Genomic DNA, 17,609 nt, shown 5'->3' with positions numbered 1-17,609 from the left:
CAGACAGAAAATAAACAAAGAAACATCAGACTTAATTGGCTCTATAGACCAAATGGATCTAATGGATATTTACAGAATATTTTCACCTAATGGCTGCAGAATACGTGTATTCTATTCTTTAGCACATGGATTATTCTGAAGGATAGACCATATTTTAGGTCACAAAACAAGTCTAAAAACATTCCAAAAAATGTTCATATCAAGCATCTTCTATGACCACAATGGAATAAAACTAGAAATAAATAACATGAAGAAATTTGGTAACTATACAAATATATCAAAGTTAAACAATATCCTCCTGAATCACCAGTGGGAAAATGAAGCAATAAAGAAGAGATTTGAAAACATTTTTGAAACAAATGATAATGGAAACACAACTTACCACACCTATGGGATACAGCAAAAGCAGTACTAAGAGAGAAGTTTGTAGCTATAAGCGCCCACATCAAAAAAGAGAAGAAAACTTCAAATGAACAATCTAATAGTGCATCTTAGAAACTAGAAAAGCAAGGACAAACCAAACCCAAAATTAGTAGAAAAAAATGCATAATAAAGATCAGAGCAGAAAAAAATGAAATTGAAATTTTAAAAAATCAGTGAAAAAAATTGTTTTTGAAAAGTTAAACAAAATTGACAAACCTCCAGGTATGTGATGAGAGGGGCTGCTGCAAAGGTTTAAAATCTTTTAAACAACCAGATTTCATGATAACTCTATCATGAGCACAGCACCAAAGGGATGGTGCCAAATCATTCATGAAAGATCCACCCCCATGATTCAATCACCTCCCACCAGACCCCACCTCCAACGTTTAGGATTACAATTTAGCATGAGATTTGAAAGGGGCAACAGATCCAAACCATATCACCATATTACAAATACCTTGAAAACAATACATATTCAATAAGTATTTGGCATTGAATTTCCAAGTATTTTGCTTAGAGAGTGTATTAGTTCATTCTTGCATTGCTATAAATTACCTGATAATTACTGGGTAATTTATAAAGGAAAAAGGTCTAAGTGGCTCAAAGTTCCACAGGCTGTACAGAAAGCATGGCCGGGGAGGCCTCAGGAAACACAATCATGGCGTGAAGAGGAAGGAAGCACATCTTACGTGGTGAGAGCTGGAGAAACAGAGTGAAGGGGGAGGTGCTACACACTTTTAAACAACCAGATCTCATGAGAACTCTATCACAAGACAGCACTAGGGAAATGGTGCTAAACCTTTAAAAACTACACCATGATCCAATCACGTCCCACCAGGACCCACCTCCAACACTGGGGATTACAATTTAACATGAGATTTGGGTGGGAACAGAGCCAAGCCATACCAGAAAGGAAACAAACACCACTCACCCGCTCTGTTGCTACTTCTACTTGCTTTTTATTTTATGAAACTAGAGGAATATTTCAGCCTCTGATTGAACTGAGACATCCCAAAGAATATCAGAAGTATAATAATAAAAATTTTGAGATACTCCTAAGTTTCTTATGTTGTATATGCAAATTACTATTCCTTTTGGATTTAATTCTGTCATATAATTTATTTATGGCACTACCCCATTACCTTCCAATGGGCTAATCAGAGGATTTGGCACTTCTTACATGTAAACTCAATATTTCTTTGTAAACAAAGCCAACAAAACATATACTGTATTAGAAACCCCTGATGTAAATGTTTTCATTGACATTCTTTTTTTATTTTTGATTATTTCCATTTTATTTTGGTATCAGAGTCAAGTTTTTCTCCTACTCTTAGATCCAGTCAGGCTTCCATTGCATAAACAGGCCTTAAACAGTGTGAATTCATTAGTTTTTTTTTTTTTTTTAACTATAAATAGGTATCTTTCTCTCTTATGTTAACTTCTAAAATATTTTAATAGTTCTATTCATATGCTATAGGTACATTATTGTTACATAATGTGATGAATTGGATTTTCTATCTCTGTGTTTCTTACTTCATAGTTGTAAATGCCAAATAGTTTTTTATTTATACCAGAGGACTGCACATTTGGCTGTGTTGACATATATCTCTTTTGGATTACAAAGATATTTGAGTATGACTCACTGAGGAGCAAGAGCAACTTACAGAAGGAAGACAAAACAAAGCAGAGTATATGGTGATATTAAGGAAAGTACATGAAACATAAAGATTCACCAAAGTAATCAAAAGAGAAAAGAGCAGAGATACTAGGAGGCTGTCTACACAAAGAAAAGACAAAGAGGAAGGTTACCCTAAGGGAAAGGAAGAATGATAAAAGTTGGAGAAATTATATATTTACGTAAAATCTCCTAAAAGGACACTTAATGTTTCTGCTAATAACCAACATTTATTACATATCATCCAAATCCAACTCAAATTTACATGATCCTATTTAAAGTAGATCTTCAATAATGAGTAAGTGAGTTTCAATATAATTAACTCAAGAGTTTTCAGTTAAGAAGTTTTTATGTGTCTTCTGCTGATTGACATGTCTCATGAAAATAATGAATGTGTACCAGGAATGCCTCAGAAGTCTGTTGATATTTTTTTAAACTCAAGGTGTCATCAGAGTAAAATTTAGTTTATTTTTTTAAGAAGTAGTTTGACTCTAGATAATCTTTTATTTTTTGTTTGTAACATTCTAAAAGCAGAACAGACCAATTTGAGCCAACTGTGAGTCACAAGGGACCTATCAGAATCTATTAGTAGCAATCACTGTTTCAAATTTGAGAAGAGTAACCAGTTTTTATATTTTAAGTGCATATAATTTATATGTCAAGCGATGAATTGAAAGAGAATATTCTTTATCCACTATAAAATAAATAAAATAAAGGAATTTGGATTAGTGTGTTCTTTATAAAACCTAAACATTTAAATTAACCTTTCCATTTCAAATAAGACTAATGTTTGAAAGCTTGCACTTTTAACGATGCTACCAAAAATGTAATAGCATCTCAGCTACATCACACCTAGCGCATTTAATTTCAGCCAATCTCATTATGGATGGATAGAGGTAAGAGGTTTATGGAAGTTACTGTCTGAATCGGCCTTAAAGAAACAAAATGCAAATTTGCACAAGTAAAATCTCAGCACACGTATATGGAAAAATGCAACTCTAAAACTCTATACCTGAATTTAATGCCAACACGATTGCCAACCTTCCTGGTATTTTTAAAAGGATCTATGTTAGGTCCATTTAAAAAAAAAATTACCAGAAAGGGTTTTCTCAGTCAACTTAGCATTTCCTCATCCCTTTCTTCCTACAGTAGGTCACAATTGTGAAAAAGCACATGCATAGTCAATACATAAACAGAAAATCATCATTTCACTCTATGTTTATATACAGAGACATACATGGTGAGGACATCATGTAATCTGGCTCTAATATTGTCATTTAAATCCCGTAACATTAATCGCTTCTCGGCCTTTTGGCTAAGATCAAGTGTAGTATCTGTTCTTCTCAGTGAATCAAGTAGCATTCACTGAGACATATGGCTCAGATTTGACTTCTTATGGTCAATCGTCTGTTTGCTACAGCAATTTTCCTACTCAAACTATGAGGCCTCTTCAAGTCCCACTCTTTGCCATATGCCTCCCTAATTTAGGGATCTTTTGATTTCAGGTAACAGAATAATTACTAAAAAGAGAGTTAAAGAAGAGAGGTTTACTTTTACGTATAATAATAAGTACAGGAGGCCGAGTCTGGTGGTTCGCGCCTGCATTCCCAGCACTTGGGGGGGTGAAGGGGAGTGGATCCCTTGAGCACAGAAGTTCGAGACCAGCTTAGACAATGTGGCAAAAACCCTTCTCTACAAAAGATACAAAAATTAGCCAGTCATGGTGGTCAGCACCTGTAGAAACAGTTACTAGATGGGCTGAGGTGGGAGAATCACTTGAGCCCATGAGGTTCAGGCTGCAGTGAGCCATTAGCATGACACTGCACTCCAGCCTGGGTGACAGAGCCAGATGCTGTCAAAAGAAAAAAAAAAAAAGGAGTACAGGAGTAACTTGTTCTACAATTAACTCATTAAAATGACAATGTGAAGGCTCCGGGTGACTTCACTGTTCTGGTCCTCTCCTTGTGTCTACAAGTTGGATGTTATAGTTTCAAATATTATCTAATCTCATAATGCTACTAACTGAAGAGCATCTACCATAAGGACAGGATTGAGACACAATAAGTTATGCTTAATGAGCATCCCATAGTCTCTCATCTATTATGCACCATTACAGATGTATCATTTTACCTATTTCTCTAAAACATGAAATTACTCATTAGGAAAATGTAAAAGTAAAAATCACGTAGAAGGACCTCATAAGTCCTATGAAAATGGTCAAAGTTGGAAATACTGACCCTGAGAAAAATGAACACAGATATATGCAAAAAGTCGGGGAGAGAACACTCATACTGAAAGGCTTATAGAATAAATGTTTTTCATAGTAGCCCAAATGACATAAGCCAAATGTCCATCCATCAACAGGATGAGACAAGGGATAAACTGAGTTATATACAAATCCATTGGAACACTACTGAATCATCAAATGGGGGAAAACACTACTTACCATATTTCCAGCTACATCTGGATTCTAAACAACATCTGAGCAAAAATTGCTAGAGGCAAAAAAAAAAAAAAAAAAAAACAAAAAACATGCTGCGTAATTTTATCCATGAGAAGTAAAAAGGTAGGACTAAAAAGCGAGTAATACTTGGTTAGGGGATTGCGAAAGTAGAGATTGACTGGGAAAAGGCGTAAGAGGTCTTTTGATCTGTGATGATGTAACTCTTATATATCTGATACCAGGATGGGTCATTCAGGTATATGCAAATATAAAAAAGTGATGTCTCATTATGTTGCCCAGGCTGACCTTGAACACCTAGGCTCAAGCAATCCTCCTGCCTCAGCCCCCCAAGTAGCTGGGATTACAGGCATGACCGTGCCTGGCTGTAAATTTCACCCTAACTACAGCAATGTAAATGTACATACACACACACATACACATGCACTCATATAGCTACAGAATTATAATTTTCCTGAAGATATTCTATGCATTTCCTTGGCATTAGACATACATTGGTTGAGGTAGGCTGTAAACAGTATCTTGGGTTACCTAAAGTAAAACAGGGAGTTTCAGTATGAGTCAAAAAAATAAATAAATAAGATAAGGGTTATACAAAAGTTTTTCCTGCAAACAAAATGGAAAATGTCTCTGAACTTCATTGTTATTTCAGATCTGTATTAGGATATGCAGAAAGTTTTCTGTCATCTTAGCTAATAACTAACACCTTATCATATCTCACAAAAACTAAATGCCATGGGTACAATTTGTTCATAAGTATTTTTGATAATTCATGCTTTTATTCGATTAAATTCTATTCATTGGACATTTTGCCCTATTGTAATTAACAGATATGAATATGTAATTAGGATAGGAAAACATTAATGAGCAACCCATGATTAAATGTAAACAATCCACAATATAACTTGAAAAGTGACTTATTTTGATACCAGAATTGTCTTTCTATTATCAATCTGTATCATATTATAATTGCTTCATGTAACAAAATTTTAAAATAAAAATTCAGGTAACTTCAAAAATTAATCAATTCAACATATTAACAATATAGAAACTTGATTTATTTATAGAATACTTAGACATTTTTTAGCAAAGGTTTATCTATGGTTGAAGGAGACACAGTATTTTTAGACTACTTTAGAAAAAAAGAAAGTAATCCATTTATAATGATTCTCACTACTAAATCAGCTGCTTATATTGTTCTACCTGTAAAGTACGTACTGTCTCATTTTAACAACTTGCCTTTAATTTAATGAGCCTGTATACATTTAATTGAAAAGTACACAACATTTTTTCCATACACATAATAGTTATTTTTTTTTAAAAGTCTAGATAAAATCCACTATGACTCAAATTCTTTCTCTCTCCTCATTAAAGTATTTTCACATTTTTTCTCTTTTTCTTTCAGTTCCAAACAATTAATCCATATGAAGATTAAACATAGAAACATGATGAAAGATTATAGAGAGAAGCAAAATAACTTTAAAGACAGTAAAATCAGATAATTTAATTAATGTACTTTATTAAATATATGACTTGTTTTACATTTACCTTCTCATTTTAAGAGAATAAAAATAAACATGTTCTCAAATTCTCCAAAAATATGTAATCCAAAATATTTTTCTCTGCTTCATTTATCAATTTACCTTAAACAAGCATAACATTTATTTTATCAGTATGTGGGAGTAGTTATCTATTGTCTAATGGTGTTATTAAAAAGATCCATAATTTTCTTAGAAAAATCATCCACTAGGTGATATCCCTAGGTGTTCTTGTAAGATTTTGTAAGATTTTAAACAAATATTTCATGTAGAATTTATTATACTATATTTATGTCACCTATTTACTTTTATATTTTTTTCTACTAAATTACAAGCTTCCTAAATCTAGGAACTATAGCTCATTCATTACTGTATTATCAGTAACATAGGTAATAATGTAACTGCCCAACGGGTTCATTTTGCCCACTATCCAGACAGAAATTGCAGTGGAAAAGAGTTTAATTCATGCAGAGCCAGCTGAACAAGAGGCCAGAGTTTTATTATGACTCAAATCAGTCTCCCTGAAAATTCAGAGTGGGGTTTTTAAGAATAATTTGGTGGGCAGGGGATCGGGAAGTGGGGAGTGCTGACTGGTTGGTTTGATTTATAGGGAGCCAAAGCTGATCTCTTGCATTGAGTCCTTTCCTGGACGGGGACCGTGAGACCACATGAGCCAGTTTATCGATCTTGGTGGTGCCAGCTTATCCATCAATTGCAGGGCCTGAAAAATATCTCCAGCACCAGTCTTAGGTTTTCCAACAGTGGTGTTTTCCCTAGGAGATATTGGGGAAGTTTGCAATCTTGAGGTCTCTATCTTCGTGACTCCTAAACCATAATTTCTAATCTTGTGGCTAACTTGTTAGTCTTACAAAGGTAGTCTGATCCTCAGGCAAGAAGGGGGTTTGTTTCAGAAAGGGGATGGTATCATCTTTGTTTCAAAGTTAAACAATCAACTAGGTTCCTCTTAAAGTCAGTTTGGCATACACCCAGGAATACACAAGGACAGCTCGGAGGTTAGAAGCAAGATGGGGTTGGTTAGGTTAGATCTCTGTCACTGTCATAATTTTCTCACTGTTATTATTTTTGCAAAGGCAGTTTCAATAGTCAATAAATATTTGGTGATTAAGAAGTATTCTTTACTCAAAACATTTTCTAGTCACCAAAATTTTCTTTTTTTAACTTAACTGGTAATCTTAGTTCAAATATTATCAATTTTTATTTGAGTTCACCTTTGATAGTTTATAAAATAAATAACCTGACAGTTTAAAGTACCGTCAGTTTCGTAGAGCTTTTCTTTCTTCTAACATACTTTTTTTTCTAACATCTTGAGGTAAATAAAAACAGAAGTAAAAATGGACATCTTTAGTAAGTATATGGTGATGGAGGATAAAAAGGATCTTTTCAAATATGCATAAATTTGGGGAGAGGCGACTTTTGTAAGGCTAATTTACTGAGTTAGAAAGTCGAGGGTACACAGTAACTGGGGGAAATAGAAGTTTGTGATGGAGAAATAGGAGATTACCAAAGATGAACATCTTCTTCTTGATATTTTTGCCACGAAATGGGAGGCTATTCTCATTCCCTTCTACCTCTTTTGCTTCTTGACTGACTCACTACATATATGTATGTAGATTTGTTTCCTCATATCCATTTGTTTTTCATTTTTTACAATGAAGCTCAGTCCAAATTCTTCTACTATACATGCTTTAATATTGTAAAAGAAGATACATAAATCTAAACTCTCACAAGGATTGTTAAAAGTATGTGTGTTTCAATACCACATTTTCAAATTTAATGTGGTATTTCTTTTAGGGCTTCCCTGAAACTGTTTTTCATATCTGGCTGCTCATTCCTATAGCCTAGAGAGATTTTAAAACACACAGAGTCACACACCTGTGTATATATTTAAAGCACTCGGTGATTCCAATGCACAGCTATAGAAGGAGCTACTGCCAAATATTGACTGAAACAATTTATGCACTTAGGGAACCTTTCATATATAACAGACAATGTCTTCAAAACCAGGCAAGAAAATGATGAGTTAGAATATTTTCCATATATAAGCTGAGATACAAGTGTTTACCATGTTTACCCTAAAAGAAGAATAAAAATATCAATTTCCAAGATGAAGGTGCCAGAAAAGTCAGAAAAGTACCTTTGAAATGCATTGTTTGCTTCTTTTTTTGAGACAGAACCTCACTCAGTCTCCCAGGCTGGAGTGCAGTGGTGCGATCTCAGCTCACTGCAACCTCCGCCTCCCGGGTTCAAGTGATTCTCCTGCCTCAGCCTCCTGAGTAGCGGCGATTACAGTGGCACGCCACCACGCCCAGCTAATTTTTGTATTTTTAGTAGAGACGGGGTTTCACCATGTTGCCCAGGATGGTCTCGATCTCTTGACCTTGTGATCCCCCGACATTTGCCTCCCAAAGTGCTGGGATTACAAGCGTGAGCCACTGCGCCCAGCCTTGCTTCCTCTTTTTTTAAAAAAGTTTACTTTTAAAATCAAATATATTATATTTGCCCTCTTCCCTCTCTATTTTTTCTTCTGCCATAGCACAGCACAGGAGCTACCAGACCAACAATCTATTTTTACTTTTCTATTTGTAGAATACTTTAAAAGAAAGCATGACCCATAAGAAAAGTGGTACTTAATGTGGCACAGCAATTCTTTTAATAAATGCAGTACTTGTGTTCAGTAACTTAAATTTGAAAACTAAGTTTTATTTTGAAATGTCTTAAAAAGGAAATTAATTCGATAAGTTTAAGTTCCAGAAAAACAGAAATCAGTAAGAAAAAAGTGCTTATAATGATGAATACAACACTGAAATGCATGTATCTATCTATCTATATATATACACACACACACATATATATATTTAACTTAACATATACTTCTGTTTTCCACAGAGCAAAGGTGATAGATATCTCAGTTTGGCCTAGAAAGTTATTTTTTATGTCTTATTCTGGGAAAAGACCAAGCCAGACCGGTTTACCTCAGAAATAAGTAATAGATGTATCTTAGCAGCATATCTAAGATGACCTTAATTGGTGCTGGTTTGCAATGTGATTCGGGGTTCTTTATGCAAAAATTGTTTCGTTTTCTAGGAAACATACTGTCTCAAGGGTTTGATTTTATTTTCTATAAAGAAATTCTGAATTCCAGAAAATTTCAGGTTTTAAAGAACTTTCTTTAAACCTGAATTTCTGAACTTATGTTGAGACCACATGCTTACCTCAGGAAATATTGACTTTTAAGACAAACAGATTCACATAATCTATGAGCTACTGTTTCAGGAAGCTTCTGCTTCTCTGGCTTTCCATTTCCCCGTGGAGAGTCTTCATCTCGAGTAACACACCTGCCTCTCTCTTACCTCTCAGCCTGTCCTCTCCCTAGGAGGTGACCTGTGGTGAGCTTGAGAAGAAGAAAAAAATCTGAGCACATCTGGTTCTCCCCTCTACTCTTTAAAATTTTATCTGGCTGAAAAAAAATACATTCTGGTTTATCCTTTAAGATAATCTCATCAGGGCAGCTTCTCTTCCCTTGTATACGTGGGATAGTGTGGGTGGAAATTCATGTAATGAATGGGGCTCCAGGGGAGAGGTCTGAATTGTCTACCTATGCCAATAGCAAGGGAATATACATGTATATTCTTGTGATAAAATACTTTCAAGCTGTTTTGACTGAAATGTAAAACGATGTTTAAAATGAGTTTACATATAACTGAGCTAACATTTTGATCTCTATTTTCTAGTCCTGTCTCTAACCCTTGATTTGTTCTGAAATGTGGAAATGAAGAGATAAATCTTATTTAATGGCCTTCCTAAGACCTTAACATTTTGGCACATTAACCATTGAAGTAGATGATAAGGAGTGAGATTTGGGGAAAAGTTTTATATACAGAGATAGAGGATCCTAGTTCATCACGGGAGGTGGTTCTGAACCTATGCCTTATAGGTTTGAGCATGGTGAGTTATAGTTAGTTTCTACTACTTGCTGATAATTTTAATAATTGCTTGAATAGTTTTAATTGCAGGGAGGCAGTGTCTGGATAAGCAAATACCAATTGCTTTGGTAAGAATACATGAATCTGATTTAGACCAGACCTAGTCATTCGTTACTCAAACAGATTCAACTATAAGGAAGAGACAGCGTTTATATATCTAAGCTTCTAGGTATCTGTGGACTTAATTTCTCAGCCAGGAGCTCAAAAACACGTTCCATTTTGGAGTTTCTTACCGTATGGACAAGTGCATTCAAACAAGCCATCCCCAAACTGCTTATTCTTTATATTAATTTGAACTGTTTCCAGGGCCTGTTTTGGGCTAAATGCTTATATCACCTCAAAATTTGTAGGTTGTAGCCTTACCCCCAGTGTGATGGTAATTAGGAGGTGGAATATTTGCATGGTGATTAGGTTATGAATGTGTGTGGTGGGGGTCATGGTGGAATTAGTGGCCTTATGAAACGTGGAAAAGACATCAGAGCCAGCTCTCCCCACTTACACTGAGGAAAGGTCATATGAGCATACAGTGAGAAGACGGCCAACTGGAAGCCAGGAAGAGATCCGTCACCAGAGCCTGACCATGTTGGCACACTGCACTTTGGATTTTTAGCCTCCAGAACTGCTGTGAGAAAATAAATATCTATTGTTTAAGACACCTACTCTATGTCAGTTTGTTACAGTAGCACAAGGAGGCTAACACAGGGCCAAAAGAAGGAACTGTGAATCAGCTAGCCTCCTGTGTCCATGTGACTTTTTGATAGGCGGCAGACTGTTCTCTGGTTAACTAACTACATAAACTCTGAATATGGCTTTAAGAAGCAGCAATCAAAATTCTTTAATCACCCATGAAAGGGAAAGGTCACACATTTTATAAGCAGAAAAAAAATTAAAGAAATAGAGCATGTGATATTATTTAGTTGAAGTACACAAATAACTTGTTGAAATTATTGTAAATTAAAGACTTAAACATTTTAAGACATATCTATAATAATGTGAAAATCAGTTTTGCTCAAGAAATTAAGAAAGTCTTGGGGTAATTTGAATAAAAAGTTGATTACTAAGGTCAAAAATGAATGAAAGAAAGAAATAATAAAATTAAAATAAAATACTGTTGTATACTATTCACTTGGCTTAAATGAAGATATCTGAGCATGTATGGTGTTGGAATGGCTGTGGATAAAGAATTTTCGCAAATTACTGTTGAATGTGTCAATTGATAAAACTACTTTGAAACCAACAACTTGGATTTATATTGTAAGATTAAACAGATATATAAAGATAAATATATCTATACATGTATATGTGAATCTATATATATACACACAGATCTTATGATACAATAATTTCATACTACTGTTTACCCAAGAGAATCTTTTATATATATAAATCTTTTATATATATAAAAGTTTATATATATAATTTGTATAAATGCATATATATCTTTAATATGCATATATATGTTTGCATATATATATATGGCTGGAGCCATTTAAAGAATATGGTTCCTGATTGTTATAGTGATATAATCAATATGTTCAAACTAACCAAGACACTAATCCAATGGAGAATGAGTAAACATATTACAAAAATGTCACACAATTAAATATTACACAAGAGTAAAATGAAGAGACTATGTAAATAAATACTGGTAACAAATACTAAGTCAAGAAAGCAAGTCCCAGAAGACCATAGGGGACAATTTTATATAAAATTCAAATATAAGTAAAATATTACATTTTAGGTAAGTATATATATATATAGAGAGAGAAAACATACAGAAAGATGTGATAAACCCCAAAGTCAAAGTAGGAATTAATTCTATCAGTGATAGAATAGAGAAGTGCTAAAAAAAATTGTTTAATAATACTCAAATCATCAGGCTGACTTTACTCAGGACCATTGTAATAGGTATAGAGATAACTGCAATGGGATTTTCCAGTGGGAAAGAGAGATTGGGCTTAACTCCGAATACAGCATGGAGAAGTAGGAATTTATAGCCAAGGAGCAGGGTGGGGGTTAGTGGATACAAAATCACTAACAGGAAACATCAGGAATAAGGGAGATTCTGGCTACACAGACTTTAAGGATTTTGATGTCACTTGAGAGATGGTAGAGAATGACAAATCTGATCAGATATTGAGGGTGATCTGATATCAAAGATAGAAGGTTCTTGGTAAACTGACTTAGCAGGGTTCTTTGCTAAAACTGGATTTTACAAGGAGGTTCATAGATTGGCCTGTAAGAAAGTGCAGGAGCATGACTAAAGCTTGGCCAAAGACTCCTTTGTCATTAGGAGTATACAGATAGGAGCTGTTGGCATTCACTACTCCTTATCGTTGGCAATGTGTTTGTGGATGTTCATCATATTATTAAAATAAATATTTTAAAATACATTAATAATAAAAGCCCCCACATGAAGTTAATGTGTCATAAATTAAATAATTGTAATCAGTTCAGGTTTTTGCACTTGAATGCCAAAAAGTAGGCGTTTCAGTAAACATATAAACAAAAAGAAACCAAAAAAAGGAAGAGTTGCAATTAGCTAGGCAGAAGTTGGATGATGCAATGATAAATGAGGAGTGTTCCACATGAAGAGAACATTTGACTAAAAAATAGGCAGGGTGCTGTGGCTCACGCCTGCAATCCCAGCACTTTGGGAGGCCGAGGCAGGTGGATCACAAGGTCAGGATATCGAGAACATCTTGGCCAACATGGGGAAACCCGTCTCTACTAAAAATACAAAAATTAGCCAGGTGTGGTGGTGTGCACCTATAGTCGTAGCTACTCTGGAGGCTGAGGCAGGAGAATCACTTGAACCCGGGAGGTGGAGGTTGCAGTGAGCCGAGATCGTGCCAATACACTCCAGCTTGGGCGACAAGAGCAAAACTATGTCTCAAAAAATAATAAGAATAAAAAAGTAAATAAATAAAAAATAATTAACAACACGTGCCTCTGCTTCTGTATGTCAGAGGCTACCTTATATACATTATATATATCACACACATACACATACATTGTATGTATACATTATATATATTATATGTATAATATATATATACTCACCCACACATATATAAACTCACACTTCTCGCAACAACCTTTTCCTCATTTTACCTAAGCAAATTTTCACATAGAAAGGTGACATAACTAGGAAATGGAAAAGTACATGCACTTCACCAATACACCATTTTGTGAGTGCCAGAATGTGCAATGGAAGAAAGTCCTAGCCAAGGAACAAAGAAAAACTAGAAGGAAAGAAAGTACTAATACGCAGAAAATCGTGCTAGCCCTCCTTAAAGAGACAAATGAGAAGCAGATTCAAATCTAAAACCTTGACCAAACTCTCTCTCCTAAAATAATTAGGTGAGGCACAGAAGAGGAGCAAAAGAGAAAGATAAGAGCCTGCCCCCTGTCTTATTCAGTTCAGGCTGCTAAAACAAAATATCATAAAATGGATTTCTTCTAAACAAAAGAAATTTACTTCTCACAGTTCTGGAGGCTGCAAGTCTGAGATCAGAGTGCCAGTACAGTCAGATTCTGGTGAAGAACCTATTCTGGATTCAAACTATCAACTTCTCCTTATATCCTCTTATGGTGGAGGGAGCGAGCCAACTCTCTTGAACCTCTTTTATAGGGGCACTAATCCCATTTATGAGGGCTCCACGCTCATGATCTGACCACCTCCTAAAGGCGTCACCTCCTAATACCATCACCATTGAGGTTAAGATTTCAACATATGAAATGTCAAAACATGTTTTGGGGAGCACATAACTATGCTGTCCATAATATCTCCTGACTTCAGATAAATATTGCTGTCATAGAAGCACAGATACTCAGTCCCTCAAAACTTCAATAGTCAGCAATGGCCATGCTTTACAAAAAAATTAGTTTTTGGAAAAGGGTCCATGCAAGGGTTTTAATGCTCCCTCTGCAATCCCCCAGAGGCTCAGACTCCAGGAGCCTCAGTTCAGGAAACCACAGACGCAGTTTCTTCAAAATTGCTTAATTTTCACATATTTGTAGATATCCCACATTTTCTCTCTGTTATTGATTTCTGATTTGATTTCATTGTGGTTGGGGAAGATACTTTGTATGATTTCAGTCCTCTTAATTTTACTGGGACTTATTTTATGACTTACTATATGTCCTATCATGGAGAATAATCCATGTGTACCAGAGAAATAAATATTTTGAAATAAGTAGGATTTCTAGGGTAAGCAGCTTCATACTAAGACTCAGAGACAAAGCCTAAAATACCAACTCTCAAGAGACGAGAGGACAGGGGTGCTGTGTCACTCAACAAAGCCACACCTACTGAAGACCAAGGACCAGGAGCACAGGGCTCCATGGGGAAAGGCGACTTAGAAGGTTTTGGATTTGCTGCAGATTTGTTGACTTTTCAAGAAGGCACTGATGTATTCAGTCCCTCTCTCTGAGAGAGAAGACACCCCGTTCCCTACTTGATAATTGGATGATGCCATAGTTACTACTTGATGTGCAGTTCCTTCAAATAGAGAGGAAGTACACCGGCCACAATCTGAACAACAGACATAGAGGACTGGCTTACAGGGGAAGCTAAATTTTTCACTTTGTCATGGAGCACTAAACCTCTGCTATTGTATTTGGCAACAGAAATGAGGATCAAGATTAAACAATGAGTGCTGAGTCTCAATCCGTTTGGGGAAACTGCTATAGTAGCGGAAGTTTCAGTAATTTTTAAACGTAATGCATAAAGATTGATTCTGAGATGATCTTGTGTGTTGCACTCTTAAAGATACTAAAAAATGAAGCACGCTAAACACTTAGTTTGAACCAACAGAACTTCTGAACTAGGGAAGGAACCAGGGCCAACAAGCTTTACTGGCTTTGGATGGCTCCATGGAAGACACAAAAGATTCTACAATTATTGAATTAACCACAAATCTACCAAGGCTGTGGCTACTATTTGGACAGCAATTTCATGACAAGTGGAAACCAAGTGCTCTGACATCATGCTGGTTTCTGCAAAGGGAGATTACCACATTCTGGTGAATCATAGGTTGGTTATTAAGCCCAATGCATTAAGAAAGAAACCCTGGGGAATAATAAGAGGTATCACCATTTCCATGGCTTCAAGTTGTCATTGCAGGGATTCCCATGAATAATTTTCATGATCTCTTTCCTCACTTCCCCCTGCCCGAGGGTAATATCTTTGGCTCTACATCCACTAATTTCAGTAAGTTGAGAGTACAGTCACCTTACCAGTACGTAAAGCAATAGTGTTGTAAATCATGGTCACACTCAATTCTTAACTTCTAAATTAATATTTTTAACCTCATTCTTTGAGCAACACAATATTTAAATCACTATATGATCCAGCAATTTCACTTCTGGGTATATAACCAAAAGAATCGGAAGCAGGGACACAAACGCGTATTTGCATCTCACGTCATTGCACCAGCATTCACAATAGCCCAAAAGTGGACACAACCTAAGTATCTCTCTATGGATACATGGATAAACAAGACATGATACATATATAGAATAGAATAGAATATTATTCTGCCCTAAAATAGAAGGATAGGATTTTGACACATGGTACAACGTGGAAGAACCTTGTTCTAAGTGAACTTAGGGGTAAGGGAAAGAAGCAAGTCACAAAAGGACAAATACTTTATGATTTTATTCATGTGATGTACTTAATATAGTCAAATTCAAAGAGCCAGAACGTAGAACGGTGGTTGCCAGGATCTGGGCATGGGGAAGCAGGCGATGGGGAGTTATTGTTTAATGGGATAAAAGTTTCAGTTTTGAAAGATGAAAAACATTCTGGAGGTGGATGGAGGTGATGATTGTACAGCAATATAAATATACTTAATGCCCCTGAACCATACACTTGAAAATGATTAAAGTTATAAATTTCATTATGCATATTTCATCAGAAAAGTTAGTTAATTTAAAAAATCGTATTGGATAATGCTATGCTAGAATATTATGCTTGCAACACTGCTCTAAAATCATGTGTTTGAAGCTTCTGTTGCTAACTTCTACATGTTCATCCAAGTGTAGTGGTTTTCTTATTAGATCTTTCACTGAAAATGCTTTTTGATGGGTAAGTCCTTGTTAGGCTGGGACTTTATTGTCTCTTTTTCTTAATCACAGCTACTTAAGCAAGGAAAAAATGAAACTTATTTGATTTGTGTGTTTATTTTCTGTAATCAGCATAATCAAATAATTTGCACGTTAAAATATTTCCGCTGAGTTAACTTCTTAAAGTACTTTCAAGTGTAAGTCTAGATGATTTACACCTAAGTATAAATTAAATAAATAAGCTCCTTGGAAATTGTCTCGTGTTTTACTCCTCATACAAGTTTTACTTCAAAATATACATGTATTTCTCTGACCAGAATGGGTTTCAACAATAATAAAACCAATACAGTCAAATAAACTGCAGTCTCTTTCAAAACAAATCCACAGGTTAGGCAACTACCAAAAGATTAGTTTGGGCCGGGCACAGTGGCTCACGCCTGTAATCTCAGCACTTTGGGAGGCCGAGGCGGGCAGATCACGAGGTCAGGAGATCGAGACCATCCTGGCGAACACAGTGAAACCCCATCTCTACTAAAATGACAGCGAGTCTCCACCTCAAAAAAAAAAAAAAAAAAGAGATTAATTTGATGAGAACAAAACTAAACCAAGAACATGTCAAATTAATTATTAATAAGAGTAGTAAATAAAATTTAGGTTTTTTTTTAACCTCATGAAAGCTTTGAAGTGAACAAAGGAAGATGTTTGATAGAATGAAATGTTGCACACTCCAAAACCACATTATAACTTTATAAGCATTATTTCTGTGTCTATATGCATTTATGTGTAATGGCGTATGTGTGTGTGTCCATCCTTGAAATTTAATCCCAAGTTATAATCTTTCTTTTTTTCTTTACAGCTGAAGAGCATTGACCAAGTTATTATCTTCAACTCTCTCAAAGGGTGAAGAGACAGAAGCAACATTGAGTCAACCGGCTGGTTTTTCATCTCTTTCGCTTCTTCAGTTGTGGGCTGGAGAGAGATGTAATTCCAAGGACATTAGCAAGCCTTTTATTATGTGGATATGCTTTACACAACTACAGTTTATCCATCAGAATGAAATACAGACAAAAGCTGAGGAAATCAGTCTTCTTAATAGATGGAAAGTGATCCTTTCTGCCTCCAAATAAAATTGAATTATAACATTCTTCTTATTTCTCTGGGTACACATCTGGTTTAAAAATTAGAAGGTACATTTTAAAAGTAGGCAGAAGTTTGTATTTAGAGAAAGACATTTTCACTGTAATAGTGATCATTATTTTAATGCTTATAAAGTCCAATCAAAGATAAATGTCAAATCATAACTGAATATATTGTGTGCTGTGTGAGAGATGAAATACATAGAGAAAATCCACGTTAAATGGTAAAAAAAATATATATATATATTATGGTTTTTTCTAGGGAATATTCTGTAACGAGAATGGCAAAGCTGTGCATTAAAG

The 17,609-nt window shown here is 35.2% G+C and overlaps 1 non-coding gene across 1 annotated transcript; it reads left to right on the top strand.

Moving 5' to 3' along the window:
• The first annotated feature begins 3,393 nt into the window (after positions 1-3,393).
• On the top strand, positions 3,394-3,583 carry LOC116482787 (U2 spliceosomal RNA). Its single transcript, XR_004252052.1, has one exon. It is a non-coding gene; the product is annotated as a U2 spliceosomal RNA (small nuclear RNA).
• The last annotated feature ends 14,026 nt before the right edge of the window (positions 3,584-17,609 follow it).

Source organism: Hylobates moloch, unplaced genomic scaffold (assembly GCF_009828535.3).
Source record: "Hylobates moloch isolate HMO894 unplaced genomic scaffold, HMol_V3 SCAFFOLD_14, whole genome shotgun sequence".
NCBI lineage: Eukaryota > Metazoa > Chordata > Mammalia > Primates > Hylobatidae > Hylobates > Hylobates moloch.
The sequence above is the reverse complement of the archived record's forward strand: the minus strand, read 5'-3'. Positions and strand labels throughout refer to the sequence as shown.